Source organism: Lathyrus oleraceus, chromosome 5 (assembly GCF_024323335.1).
Source record: "Lathyrus oleraceus cultivar Zhongwan6 chromosome 5, CAAS_Psat_ZW6_1.0, whole genome shotgun sequence".
Classification (NCBI taxonomy): domain Eukaryota; kingdom Viridiplantae; phylum Streptophyta; class Magnoliopsida; order Fabales; family Fabaceae; genus Lathyrus; species Lathyrus oleraceus.
This window is the reverse complement of record NC_066583.1, coordinates 183060421-183074051: the sequence shown is the minus strand read 5'-3', so window position 1 is coordinate 183074051 and position 13631 is coordinate 183060421.

Below are 13631 nucleotides of genomic sequence, written 5' to 3'. Positions count from 1 at the left end.
ACGGACTTATTCAGAGAGGCCTTTCAGCTTGAAGGCTTCAGAGGTCATCCAACCTATCACTCTGTTCCAGTGGATCCTTACAGCAGAAGGATCATCACTGAAACCAGAATTGATGATCAGAGACTTGACCTTCTTGACTAAAGACTCTGCAAAAATCTGGATTGCTTCTTCAAGGGTAGGTAGGGTAGTATCTGGTTCAGTGGCAGAGGCTGGGGAGGGTGAGTTAGGGGCACTTAGATTCAGTGTGGGAGTTGCAAGGTCAATGGAAGTGATGGGTGGTGGAATGTCAGATGGTGACTGTGAGGAAGGTGCAGATGATGGTTGGGTTGGTTCAGATGGTGGTTGGGTTGGTTGTGGTTCATAGCGGATTGGTTGTTGTGCAGGTGGTGTTTGAGGTGGTTTAGATGTAGTTGGATGTTCAGGAGGTGTGGAAGTGACTTCTGGTTCAGGTTTAGGGTGTGATGGCTGTTGAGAGGCTAGAGCACGAGCTTGTAGCTGAGCCAGAATGGGGGATTAGGGGTCAGATGGTTCGGTATCAGAGGAGAGTTTGTAGTAAGGTGGGGATTGAGGAGATGGTGATGATGATGGTGAGGTGGTTTCATTCAGCATTTCTGCTTCTGAAACTGGTAATGTTATGGTGGCGAGGTTGAATTTTAGAGAGGGTGGGTTAGAAGATCTGGTGGTTGAGGGAGGAGTTTCAGCAGAGGTGTATATGGGAGTTGTTTGGGATAGAGAAGAAGCAATTGGTTTAATTTTGACAGAGCGAGGGAGAGATACAGACTTACCTGGAGAGCCAACCAGAGGAACTAGGGGTCTTGATCTAGAGGATTCTCCCAGCTTAGCTTTCTTCGCCTTCTTGGATTTCTCAAAGGGCTCCCGCATCCTCTTCATGAAGTTAGGTGGATGCTCAAGAAGCCAATCCACTGTGAAGTCAGAGATATCCACCCCTTGATTGGCAAGGTCCTGTAGATAGTAGGCTACTACCTCTGGAGGGTCAATCTTAGAGAACAGGTAGAGTCCGTTGGGAATCTCCCTCTGATCTCTGAGTGCTTCCCACGAGGTATAAAGTGTTGGTTTGGCTCTGACTTGATCAATGATCCCCATGCTCTTCAGATTCCGAGCATTCAGCGGTCTTCCAGTATCAATGGTGACATCTTCCATGAGTCTGAGTTGAATTAGGTGATCCACGAGGCCACTCTCGATCAATACATCAGATATCATCCTCCCCAGAGGGATGTAGTTCCTTGTCTTCATGTTATTTCTGGTGTCTTTAACTAAATCTCTGAGGTACTTGAAGATGAGTGCAGGTAGACACAGTTTCAGACCCTTGTGAATGCAGTACAAGATACACTTCTGATCTGTGTTGATGTAGTCATAAGAGTTTGAAGCAGGACGATGATGGATGGTGCCTAAGATGATCTTCAGCCAGACCCGGAGGTTCTGATGTAGCTCCTTGTTCTTGGAATGCTTGCCTTCAGCATTCTGTTGGAAGATGGTAGGGTTGATTTCCTGGGACAAGTATTTTGCCCTAGGGTTTATGTTGTAGATGCGTCTTCCTCCTGTCTTCTCCATGTTCAGAAGGGAGGCAATTGATTTTTCATTGATGACTATCTTGACTCCCAGAATGTAGGAGACAATGTATTGATCATCTGAGTCTGCGAAATGCCAGAACTCCTTCACCAGATTCGTGTACACAGGGCCATAGAGGCGTTGAAAGTAGGTTTCCCACCCTTGTTTTTTTAGTTCTTCAGTGAGGTCGACGCCATTTCGCTTCATGTTTTCGAAATCAACCAAAGATTCATAGAGAACTTCAAGCTTCTCAAAGGTAGTTGCTAGATGTGTGTGGGGTTTACGATCGAGGATATGGGGTTCCCTGTAGACTGGAGTTGAGACGACGCCGGTGGTTGCAGTAGTTTGTTGGCTAGAACTGGGTGCTTGCTCTGTTGAGTTCATTTGTTGGGAGATATTGTAAACTAATTATTGCTGAGAATCCATGAAGAACAGTTGAAGATGATGATGAATGTTTGAAGAGCTTGATGAAGACTGCAAAAATCTTTGACTGAAGATGAAGAACAGAGAGAGAGGGTTTTGTGAAGTCATGGGTGTAAAGTGTGCAAATGTAGATTGTGAAATGAATATATACACACTTAGGGTGCATGCAAAACGACAACAAAAAGTGAGTTTAACAGTTAAGAAAATTAATGCAGCACGTTAACCAAGTAAGCACGTTTGGAGAAGAATGATTACAACCCATGATGGAGGTCTAATCCCCAAGTCAGCACACTGCTCGAGGAGATATCAAGAGTCTGTCTCTTGATTTCTGCTAGACAGCTGTCTAGAAGTTCCAAGGTCAAATGCAAGATGTACCACGTGTTACTTTATCTAATCTTCAGGAATACCAAAGGGTTGGATCCTGAAGATTTCTGACTCAGATAACTTCTTAACTGGTAGTAGCATCAGAGTCAGATGCAGATTCCAGGTGTTTACTTCAGAGTCTTATTTTGCTATTTCAGAGGCACATTTCATTCTGGACAGTCTTGAATGTTTAGATTTTTCAAGATAAAAGAGAATCTATCTTCAGCAAGGGGTTTGGTAAAAATGTCAGCCCATTGATGGTCTGTATCAATAAACTTTAATATTATTACCCCTTTCTGAACATAGTCTATAATGAAATGATGTTTTATTTCTATGTGCTTAGCTCTGGAATGCAAAATAGGATTCTTACTCAAACAGATGGCGACAGTATTGTTACAGAAGATAGGAACGTTACTCTCAAAGATATGAAGATCTTCTAGTTGATTCTTCATCTAGAGCATCTGAGTAGTGCATAGTGATGCAGATATATATTCTGCCTCTACAGTGGACATAACTATGGTTGATTGCCTTTTGCTGGCCCAGGATATCAGATTCTTTCCTAAGAGTTGACAGTTTCCAGGTGTACTTTTACGTTCCATTCTGTCCCCTGCGTAATCTGCATCACAATAACCAGAAAGTCTATACTCTGATGTTTTCTCATACATCAGGCCCAAGTTAGGGGTTCCTTTCAGATACCTGAGTATTCTTTTAATAACTGTTAAATGAGATTCTCTAGGATCTGATTGGAATCTGGCACAGAGACATACACTAAACAGAATATCAGGACGTGTAGCAGTCAAATAGAGAAGAGAGCCTAACATACAATGATAGATCTTTTGACAAACCTTCTGGTTGACTTCTTCTTTTTCCAGAATGCAAGTTGGATGCATAGGTGTCTTAGCAGGTTTTCATTCCGCCATTTCAAATTTCTTCAGAATGTCTTTTATGTATTTACTTTGATAAACGTAGGTAGCTTCTGAAGCTTGATTGATTTGAATTCCTAGAAAGAACTTTAGTTCTTGCATTAAGCTCATTTCAAATTCTGCAAGAACTTTAGTTCTTGCATTAAGCTCATTTCAAATTCTGCATGCATTAGCTCAGAGAATTCTTGACATACAGAAGGATTAGCTGAACCAAAAATAATGTCATCGACATATGTCTGACATATCATGAGGTCATTACTAATGTTTTTACAGAAGAGTGTGGAGTCAACTTTTCCTCTAATAAAGTCATGTTCCATAAGAAAATTGCTTAGTCTTTCATACGAAGCTCTAGGAGCTTGTTTTAAACAGTATAATGATTTCTTAAGTTTAAAAACATGTTTTGGACAATTGGAGTTTTCAAAACCTGGAGGTTGATTGACATACACTTCTTATAATATATAACCATTAAGAAATGCACTCTTGACATCCATTTGATATAGTTTGATTGAGTGATTTACAACAAATGAAACAAGTAAATGAATAGATTCTAACCTGGAGACTGGGGAAAAGGTTTCGTTGTAGTCAATGCCCTCTTGTTGACTATACCCTTGTGCCATCAGTCAGGATTTATTTTTGACAACTTCTCCTTGTCGTTCAATTTGTTTCTGAACACCCATCTGGTTCCAATAATGTGAGTTCCTTTAGGCTTTGGAACAAGATCCCAGACGTCATTTTGGGAGAATTGATCTAGCTCTTCTTTCATAGCCAGAACCCAGTCATTGTCTTGGAGTGCCTCATCACAAGAAGCAGGTTCGATTAGAGATACTAATCCTAGAGGGGTTTCTTCAGATAATTTGAATGTTGACCTATTTCTGGCAGGTTCATCCTTGTTTCCCAGAATTAAATCTTCAGAGATGTTGGGATGACTCCTTGATTTCTTCTGGATGATTCTGGTTTCAGATTCTTCTGGCTTTTGTCTTTTAGATACTTCTGGTGATTTAGTCTTCTCGTTAGATCCTGCAAGAGTAATCTCCAAATCTGCAAGTTTCTCAACTAGCTTTGACTTTTCAGGGTCAAGCTTATCATCAAATCTAACATGGATTGATTCTTCCATAATTTTGGTTTCTGTGTTGTATACTCTGTAGCCTTTAGAGCGTTCTGAGTATCCTAAGATAATACCTTTTTGTGCTTTAGAATCAAACTTTTTCAGATGTTCTTTAGTATTGAGAATAAAACAAGAGCATCCAAAAGGATGAAAATAAGAAATGTTGGGTTTTCTTCCCTTACGCAGTTCATAGGGAGTATTCTCTAGAATAGGTCTTATAGAGATTCTATTCTGAATATAACACGCTGTATTTACTGCTTCAACCCAAAAGTGCTTAGCCACATTTGTTTCATTGATCATGGTTCTGGCCATCTCTTGGAGTGTCCTATTCTTCCTCTCTACAACTCTATTTTGTTGTGGAGTTCTAGGACAGGAGAAATCATGGGATATTCCATTAGAGTCAAATAGTTCCTCAAAAAATATATTCTCGAATTCGCTACCATGATCACTTCTGACTCTGATGATTTTAGAGTTAAATTCATTTTGCACTTTGGAACAGAAGCTAGTGAATACAGAATGAGACTCACTCTTGTGCTTTAGGAATTTTACCCATGTCCAGCAACTAAAATCATCAACAATAACTAGTCCATACTTCTTTCCATTGACTGACGCTGTCTTAACAGGTCCAAACAAGTCGATGTGAAGAAGTTCCAGAGGCTTAGAGGTGGAAACAATATTTTTCTTTTTAAAAGATGTTTTAGAAAATTTCCCTTTCTGACATGCCTCACATAGAGCATATGAAGAATACTTCAGCTTGGGTAGACCTCTGACTAACTCGAGTTTATTGAGTTGAGAGAGTTTTCTCATGCTAATGTGGCCCAAGCGTCTATGCCATACCCATTGCTCTACATGAACATACATAAGACATTTTACATTTTGTTCTTTTAAGTCTGAAAGATTTATTTTGTAAATATTGTTTTTCCTCTTGCCAATGAATAGGACTGTTCCATTGTTCTGATTTATTGCTTTACATGTTTTTTGATTGAAGATTACATCATAGCCGTTATCACTTAATTGACTTATTGATAACAGGTTATGCATTAATCCTTCCACATAGATGACATCAGATATAGAGGGAAGGGTTCCATTACCAATAGTTCCGGAGCCTCTGATCATTCCTTTATGATTTCCTCTGAAACCTACGAAGCCAGCATCTTTAAGTTCCAGGCTTTGGAATATATGCTTTCTTCCCGTCATGTGTCGCGAGCATCCAGAGTCCAGGTACCATGATTGGTGTCTTAAGTCTGCTGCATAAGATATCTGCAACATAAACAATCTTATCCTTTGGTACCCAGAATCTTTTGGGTCCTTTATGATTAGTTTTCCCAGAGTTTCTTAGAACTTTGGATTTCATAGCATTATCAAAATGTTGTGCTTGTGTATGTGTGTAGTGATAAGAAAAAGGAGATTTAGGTTTGTCATCTGTGGAAGATTTATCTTCACTAGGGACATAGCATATTCCTCTTTTATTATTCTGACTTACTCCATAAATCATGGATGCCATTCTGCACCTTTCTATCCCATTTTTCAGAAACTTTTGAAAAGATTTTTCATATTCATATATCATTGTATTAGAAGTTTGTGGGGCTTGAGATAATGCTTCTTCAAGTTTTAAAAATTGTTTGTTTGTGGAGTCTCTTTCTTTTATCAAAGTTTAATTTTCATCTTTTAGTTCTGAAGCAGTTATCTCAAGCTTATCACATTCTTTGATTGTTCTTTCAAGAACTCCTTTTAAAGCCTTAAATTTTTGTTTAAGTTTCTGATATGAGGTTAGAGTTTCAGAAAGGCATGATTCAAGGTCAGAGCGAGAAAGTTCAGAAAATACCTCTTCAGAGTCAGATTCTCCATCTGATGTATTTCTGGAGGTGATAGCCATGAGTGCAACATTTTCCTATTCTTCAGAGTCTGATTCGGATGAATCAGATTCACTGTCGTCCCAGGTGGCCATCAATCCCTTTTTAGTTATGAATGAGATTTTCTTGAAATTCTCTCTTCTAGAGCTTTCTTTCTTCAACTTGGGACATTCATTTTTGTAATGACCAGTTTCCTTACATTCATAGCATGTTATATCTTTGTTTGACTTACCTCTGGTAGTTGATTCTGAGCGTTCTCCCTTGGGTCTTGGTCTTCTGAAGTTATTATTCCTTTTTCTCCAGAGTTGTTTTACTCTTCTGGTTAAAAGGGATAATTCTTCTTCGTCGTTAGAGTCTTCCTTCTCAGAGTCATCATTGTCTTCCTCTTCAGCCTGGAAGGCTTTGTTTCTATCTGGTTTGCGTCTTTCGAATATGAACTTTAGTGCTACAGACTTGATCTTCTTTTGAGGTTCATCTTCCTCCAGTTCTATCTCGTGGCTTCTGAGTGAACTGACGAGTTCCTCAAGGCTGATATTGTTCAGATCTTTTGATAACTTTAAAGTTGTGACCATGGGTCTCCATTTCTTTGGCAAGCTTCTAACAATCTTTTTGACACGATCCGCAGTTGTGTAGCATTTATCCAACACTTTGAGTCCTGCAATTAAAGTTTGAAATCTAGAAAACATTACCTCTATAGCTTCATCGTCCTCCATTTTAAAGGCTTCATATTTCTGAATTAGAGCCAGAGCCTTTGTTTCTTTGACTTGAGAATTTCCTTCGTGAGTCATCCTCAGGGAGTCAAGTATTTCTTTAGTTGTTTCCCTGTTGGTGATCTTTTCATATTCATTGTAGGAAATAGCATTGAGTTCTGGCTTTGTGATGGTTTTTGAATTCACGCTTTTGATCATCTGACATTCTGCTTCTGGGAATAGCAACGCCAGCGTCTGTCACAGGTGGTGTGTAGCCAATTGTGATAATATCCCATAGATCAGTGTCGTAGCCCAGAAAGAAACTTTCAATTATGTCTTTCCAATAATCAAAATTTTCTCCATCAAAGATTGAAGGTTTAGCATTGTAACTATCTCCTTCATTGTTGTTGGCCATAATTTTTCTCACGCTAGATCTCTCTACACTGTTAAGTGTTTGATTAGAAAATCAATAACAGAGTCGTGGCTCTGATACCAATTGAAGGTTGAGAAAAACAAGAAAGGGGGTTTGAATTGTTTTGGAAATAAAAACTTTTTCAGAAATCAAACACACACAAAATAAAAAGAGATGACACATAATTTTATACTGGTTTGCTTGAAAATCAAAGCTACTCCAGTCCACCCGACCAACGTGATTTCGCCTTCAAAAAGGACTTAATCCACTAATCTTGAAATATTATACAACCAATCGTCTAACCACATCAGAGCTTCTCAATGCTCTAGACTTCTTTAGATTCAGAGTATGGATTCAGTATTCTTTTATCGGAGTTTCTGACTTCTTAATGTTACGTTGGTATCTGTGTTGATCAGAATCATAATCTTCTGGACACATTCTTTCTGAGTAACATATGATAATCAAATATTTTGTATCTGATGTATGGTCAGAGTCTTGCACACTAAGAAAAAATATCGTTAGAGTACCATTTTTGTTTCATCCTTTATTATCATCAAAATCTTAGAGATATATTGTAGAACCAACTTTGTTCTTACAATGCCTACATATCAAAAAGAATCAGAGCACCGTAGTTCTTCTCAATTTTTTTGATTTGTTGGTGCTTTTTATGGGTAACCACCCTTGTTGAAAATTTTCATAAGAAAAGTCGAGCCGCAAAAGAAGTTTGATTGGTTGAGTGTTTTGTTGAGAGAATACACCAAATGATCCTCCCAAGGCAAGAGGTATCTGAGTACTTTTCCCTTATTATTGAAAGAGTTCAAGTAGTATTAGAATGCTTTTGGATTTTTGATTAAGAAGTGGTTTTTGTTTTAAGATGATTGCAAAAAGAAGTGGAAAATCTAAGGGAATTCTCAATGTGAAAACCTTGAAGTTGGCATGTAATAATGGACCTAAAGCTAGGATAAAAGGGAAATATTTACCTAGATTATCATGCAGAGATTGACCTAGGGTTAAGGGTTAAGGGGGGTCTACCTAATGTTGTCATGCTTGATTATTAAACCTAAGGTCTACTTTAGTTCAAACTTAGTCAAGAATGAACCAAAGAAATCCTATGGGGAACATACTATCCACACAAGGGAAAGAGATAAAGGAAGACAAATCCATATCAGGTCATGGTGAAAATAGAAGTAAATTCACAGAGTAAGCCATATCAAGTCATGGTAGGAGAAAAGTAATAGCAAGCCATATTAAGTCATGGAAGAAATAAAGTCAATGCAATCCACATTAGATCATGGAAGAATAGATGAAAGATAACAGAGTAATCCATATCAAGTCATGGAAGAAAGATAAAAGAATATAGATGCAAAGCAATAAGTCAATGATCAACAACATCACATAAGTCCAAGAAAACTTCAAGGAAAATATAATCAAACAAAGGAAGCATGCACATGACATCAAGTAATGTGATACTTATGCAAAAAGTTAACTCAATATGAAGTCTAAGAGTAACAAAATAAGTCATCCAAACTTCATACACAAATCAAAGTCAAGTTACTTGATAAGCAAGTAAAGATATCATCCTAGAAAAAGAATCCTTTATCAACCAGATGAACAAAGATTAAAAGAGGGATGCTTATAGGTCATGGGAGAATGACAAGGTCCTCTTCAAAGCATCAAATACAACTTCTAAACTTCAGAAGGTATCAACAAAACCACAAACTCAAAGTTCAAGCATAACCAATAGTCTAAAGATGGACTCATCCAAGCAAGGAGTCCTTTGTCCCAAGTAAAAGGCAATGTGAAACGGAAGTGAGACATAAAGAAGTAAAATAAGAACAATATCAAAATACCCAAAGAATGGATCACAAACTCCTAAGAGCTTCACCATCTATCAAACCTAAAATTAGGTCAAGAAATAAAAGAATGTAGCTCTTGATTTGTCATCATGATGAATGGTAATGGAGTACCACTAAAAGAATCATAAGAGCAAGACATAAGGTTACCAAGACCAAGTAAAACCTAAGTGTAGGAAATAGAAATAAAATCCATTGGACTCATAGTATTCAAAGTAGAATGTACAAGACAAGATCCAACTGGGGCCTCCTAGAGCAAGTAAGAAGCAACCAAGATAAGTAAACAGAGAAAAATCAAATGGAGATGCTCAAAATAGTTCACATGGGTGAATTTAAGGCTCCTAGATAATGATGATGAAGTCAAGGGAGAAAAGGAAAGAGATCCCTAGTGGTTACACAAGTGCAATCCAAAACAAGCAATTAAATGCAAAAATGTAACACAAGGAAACAGGCATGCCTTTCACAATTCAAGAAAAATATTTAGAAGAATAGATAAATTATGAAGAATCATCCATAGAAAGTTGAGGTCAAAATCACAAGATATCCTAGAGATATTCTCAAAACCATGTGTAAAACATGCTTAAGTAATTAGATCACCTAGACTAGCACAAATAAGTAACCATTACAAAGATACCTTCAAAAATAGGTTCAAAATTGACTCAAAATCAATAACCAAAGCAATAATGAAAGCTTAAAAGACCTATATACATATGTCTACAAGTGTGTAAAAACATTGGGTCAAAACTCAAAAAGGGAAGATTAAAATCAAACCCTAACAAAGTAAGCTAGCATAAAAATATACAAGTAATCAAAAAAGATGAAATAAATATTAAAATAAACTGAAAAAGAAAATAAATAATATGAAAAATTAAATAGCACTTCGAATGTCTTTCATGAGTTTAATCAATATTTTTGGCCTAAAAGAAATATTTTAAATAGAATTAAATAAAAGTGGTATAAAAATAAATGAGAAAGGAAAAAAGGGGTGCATTAGTAAACCAAGGAATGAACTGATCAATAGGTAAAATATGCTTATGGGCTCAAAACTAGGGGTGTGAAGCATTCAGGTCCAACGACCAACCAAACCCAAGGCCAGGTTTTTTGGCAGCGTGACAATAAAAGAAATAAACAAGATGTATAAAAATCATGTGGACCTTGTCATCAACCGGTCACAATACTTAAGTCACTAGAGGACCATCATATCGTCCCCTACCTCAAGCCATGCATACAAGAGCCCTAAACCCGATTCTGAAAGCATCACTTCCCATCCAAATATCTTATTCTACAGTGCATGAAAACACATGAAACAAAAAGACAAAACATAGATCTTGTAGCGGGGTATTCATTGCCTTTAGATTTATTGGCTAAATCAAAAGTAAATCATACAATTCGAGTCGCCACCACACTTCTATTTATCCAAAGGAAAGGTTAGAAAGCGAACAAAAACCGAGAAGTTTTATCAAGTAAAAAACTAATAAAAATGTCAGAGATCTGGGTAAGGGGGTTGGTTATGCAATAAGAAGTTTTTAAGCACCCAAAACATCCTTAGTACTCTAAGGGAGCCCTTTTTACAAATGTTGTAAGGTAGGTTGGTATTTGTGAAAAAATATTTGTGCAAACATGATTGGGGAGATGAGAAAAGAATATACAATTTATTTACAATTTTGTGTTTGAATGGATAAACCCATTGCCTACGTACCATCTTAAAGGTAGGATCAAAACCTCGCAGTTCGGGGTAAAAATCTCAAAAGAAGTTGGTGAATTGATTGGTCAAAAGCCTTAAGGTCTTTTGTTATCAAAGGGAGAAAACTCAACCTAAAACCACAAATCCATCATGTGAGGAGAGCTTCAACATGCTAGTGAGGGGGTAACCCTATAATAAGCATGAAAGACTTATAGTCCATCACTAAGGATACAGGTGAGTATTATATCAACCTCTAGGATAACTCAAACCTAATAACTAATGTTTGTGAAAAGTTTTAACACAAATGGTCATTGGAACCATAAAAACAATTGAGTGAGTTGTATTTACAAATTAAAAATATTCACAAAGTAAGGTCAAAGTTGTCTTAAGATTCAATTCAAAATAAGTGTTATGAAAAGAGTTTGAAAAATCAAAGGCATAATGCCTGGGTTTCTAATTTTGAAAACAATGTTAATGTTTGCACAAAAGTTTGACTTGGGTTAGAGTGGAGAGAAGAAGAGAATGGCTAGATCCTAAACATGTAAAGATGAGGGAAGGGAAATAAAACCACTTGGAGTTCCCTTCTTGAGATCATAAAGATGATCCAAGTTGCTCCCTTTCCTTTGGAATTGGCAAGCAATAAGCAAATAACTCAAGCAATCAAGCAAATAACAATCAAGCTCCTAGGAATCTTCCAATTGGATTTTGTATCTCTTATCTTGAAATGTCCATGACAATGGTTCTTCTAATTGGCTCAAGTTTGGGATCCCTAGCATACAAGAAAACACAAATCAAAAAGTTCCACAATACAAATGAAGAATGGACAAGAGTGAGTTTAGAATTAGGGGTCCTTTCAATGTTATCTTCAAGATTAAGCATTCTAAAGGCATGAGGCCTAGTTGCTCTTTGACAATTTTATCATTCTAAAGGCATGAGGCCTAGTTACTCTTCAAACTCCATTAGCATAGGTAAGGTCCTAAATCTAAGTCCTTTCTCCATTTGCATTGGATTCACACAAACAAAACACAACAAGCACAAGACAATAGTATATACACAATAATATGCTCAAGTGAGCAAAAGGCAAATTGCATTAACATAAACATGAGCTAAAGTGAGCAAAGGGCAAAGGCAAATGAATTAATGTGCAAGAAATTAAATTGCATTAAAGTAAATTGCAAGAATTAAATGCTTGAATTAAAAGTTAGTGATTAGTAGTTAGTGTTAGTGTGCCATAAGGCAATTTAACGCTATATTAAGCAATCGTAAGTGGACTAATGTAGTAGTCACACCTATCTGAGGCCGGTCAATAAAACTATAGGCAAACAAATATAAGTTAGAGACCATGACTAGTAAGCCAAGCTCCTACAACTTGCCATGCCAAAAGAAAAGAAGAATGATCTTGTATGGATTTAGGTTTTTTTGCTTGACCAAGAAGCAACCTATCTCTAATGCAAAGCAATTCACTTGATCTTTGATCAAGATGAATTTGATTTGGATCTAAGAAGGTTAAGCCTCTCATATGTCAAGGCTAACCACCAATCATTAACTCATTGATCAAAAAGAAAAGAAGAAGAAGAAGAAGAATGGAATGTACATAATTGAAATTCAAATGACATAACCAACACACATTGATCAAACATGAATGGAATCAACATCAATCAATGGTAAACAGAAGTGAGATGAAGCTTAGAAGTCAAGAAACAATAAAAATATTTTTGGTATTTTTTGAAATTAAAATAATACTTGAATTAAAATAAACAAATAAAGGTCAAACTTCAAATCCAATTCAAATCAACTTGGAAAAGTCCAATTAGATCATCCTAAGTTCAACATGGTCAAACAAGGTTTGACAAAAAAATTCATCATTTTTCGAAAACAGAAACTAATTTTAAACAATTAAAAAATGAAGAAAAATAACATAATTGAACTAAAATCTCAAATAAATCTTAAATCAATTAAGAAATTGATGAGAATATTTTTCATAGATTCATCATCATTCAAAGATGTTAAGAAAATATTTTTGGCATTTTTGAATATTGGAAAGTATTTTAAATGAATTAAAAATAACCAGAAAATAGAAAATTCACAAAAAATATCAAATGGAATCATAAAAAATATTAAAAATCATTTTTAGAAACTAGACTTTAAAAGGAAAATTTTGCAATTTGTCCTATATTTTTAGGGTTAGAAATGAAGAAGTTATGAATTTTTAAAATAAAATGAAATTCAGAAAATAGGAAAAATCATGGAGCGTCTGATCTTGTCTCATTAATTGACGTGACGCATCAAATGATTGATAAGCGCGCGCTCATGGTAGACCAAAGTCAGCAGTATCACACAAAGCATTAAAATAAGTCAAAACAAAACACGACCAAGATTAGATCCCAGGGTCCAGATCCAAGGGCTAGGAAGTCGTCCACGTGGGGACGGTGGTGGAAACCACCATCTTCTCCGGCGAGACTCACAGTTTCGGCCAAATTTGCAGGTTTTCAAAACTTCATTAAAATGCACGATCCATACATCATTGGAAAGCTGGGGTGATGTACATCACATCTGTACCATTGATTTCCACTCAAGATCTCTATAGAGAGAGAAATCTGAGATGGAAATTTGTGGTGTTCAAACTGAACTTATTCAATTCATGAAATTAAAAGCTCAAATCAATTGCCTCTCACATGAGGACTTCAGAGGTACCAAGCAATGCAAGAAATGATCAATATCCAAGTAGTTTCAAATGAAAACAGTTTGAACAACAAC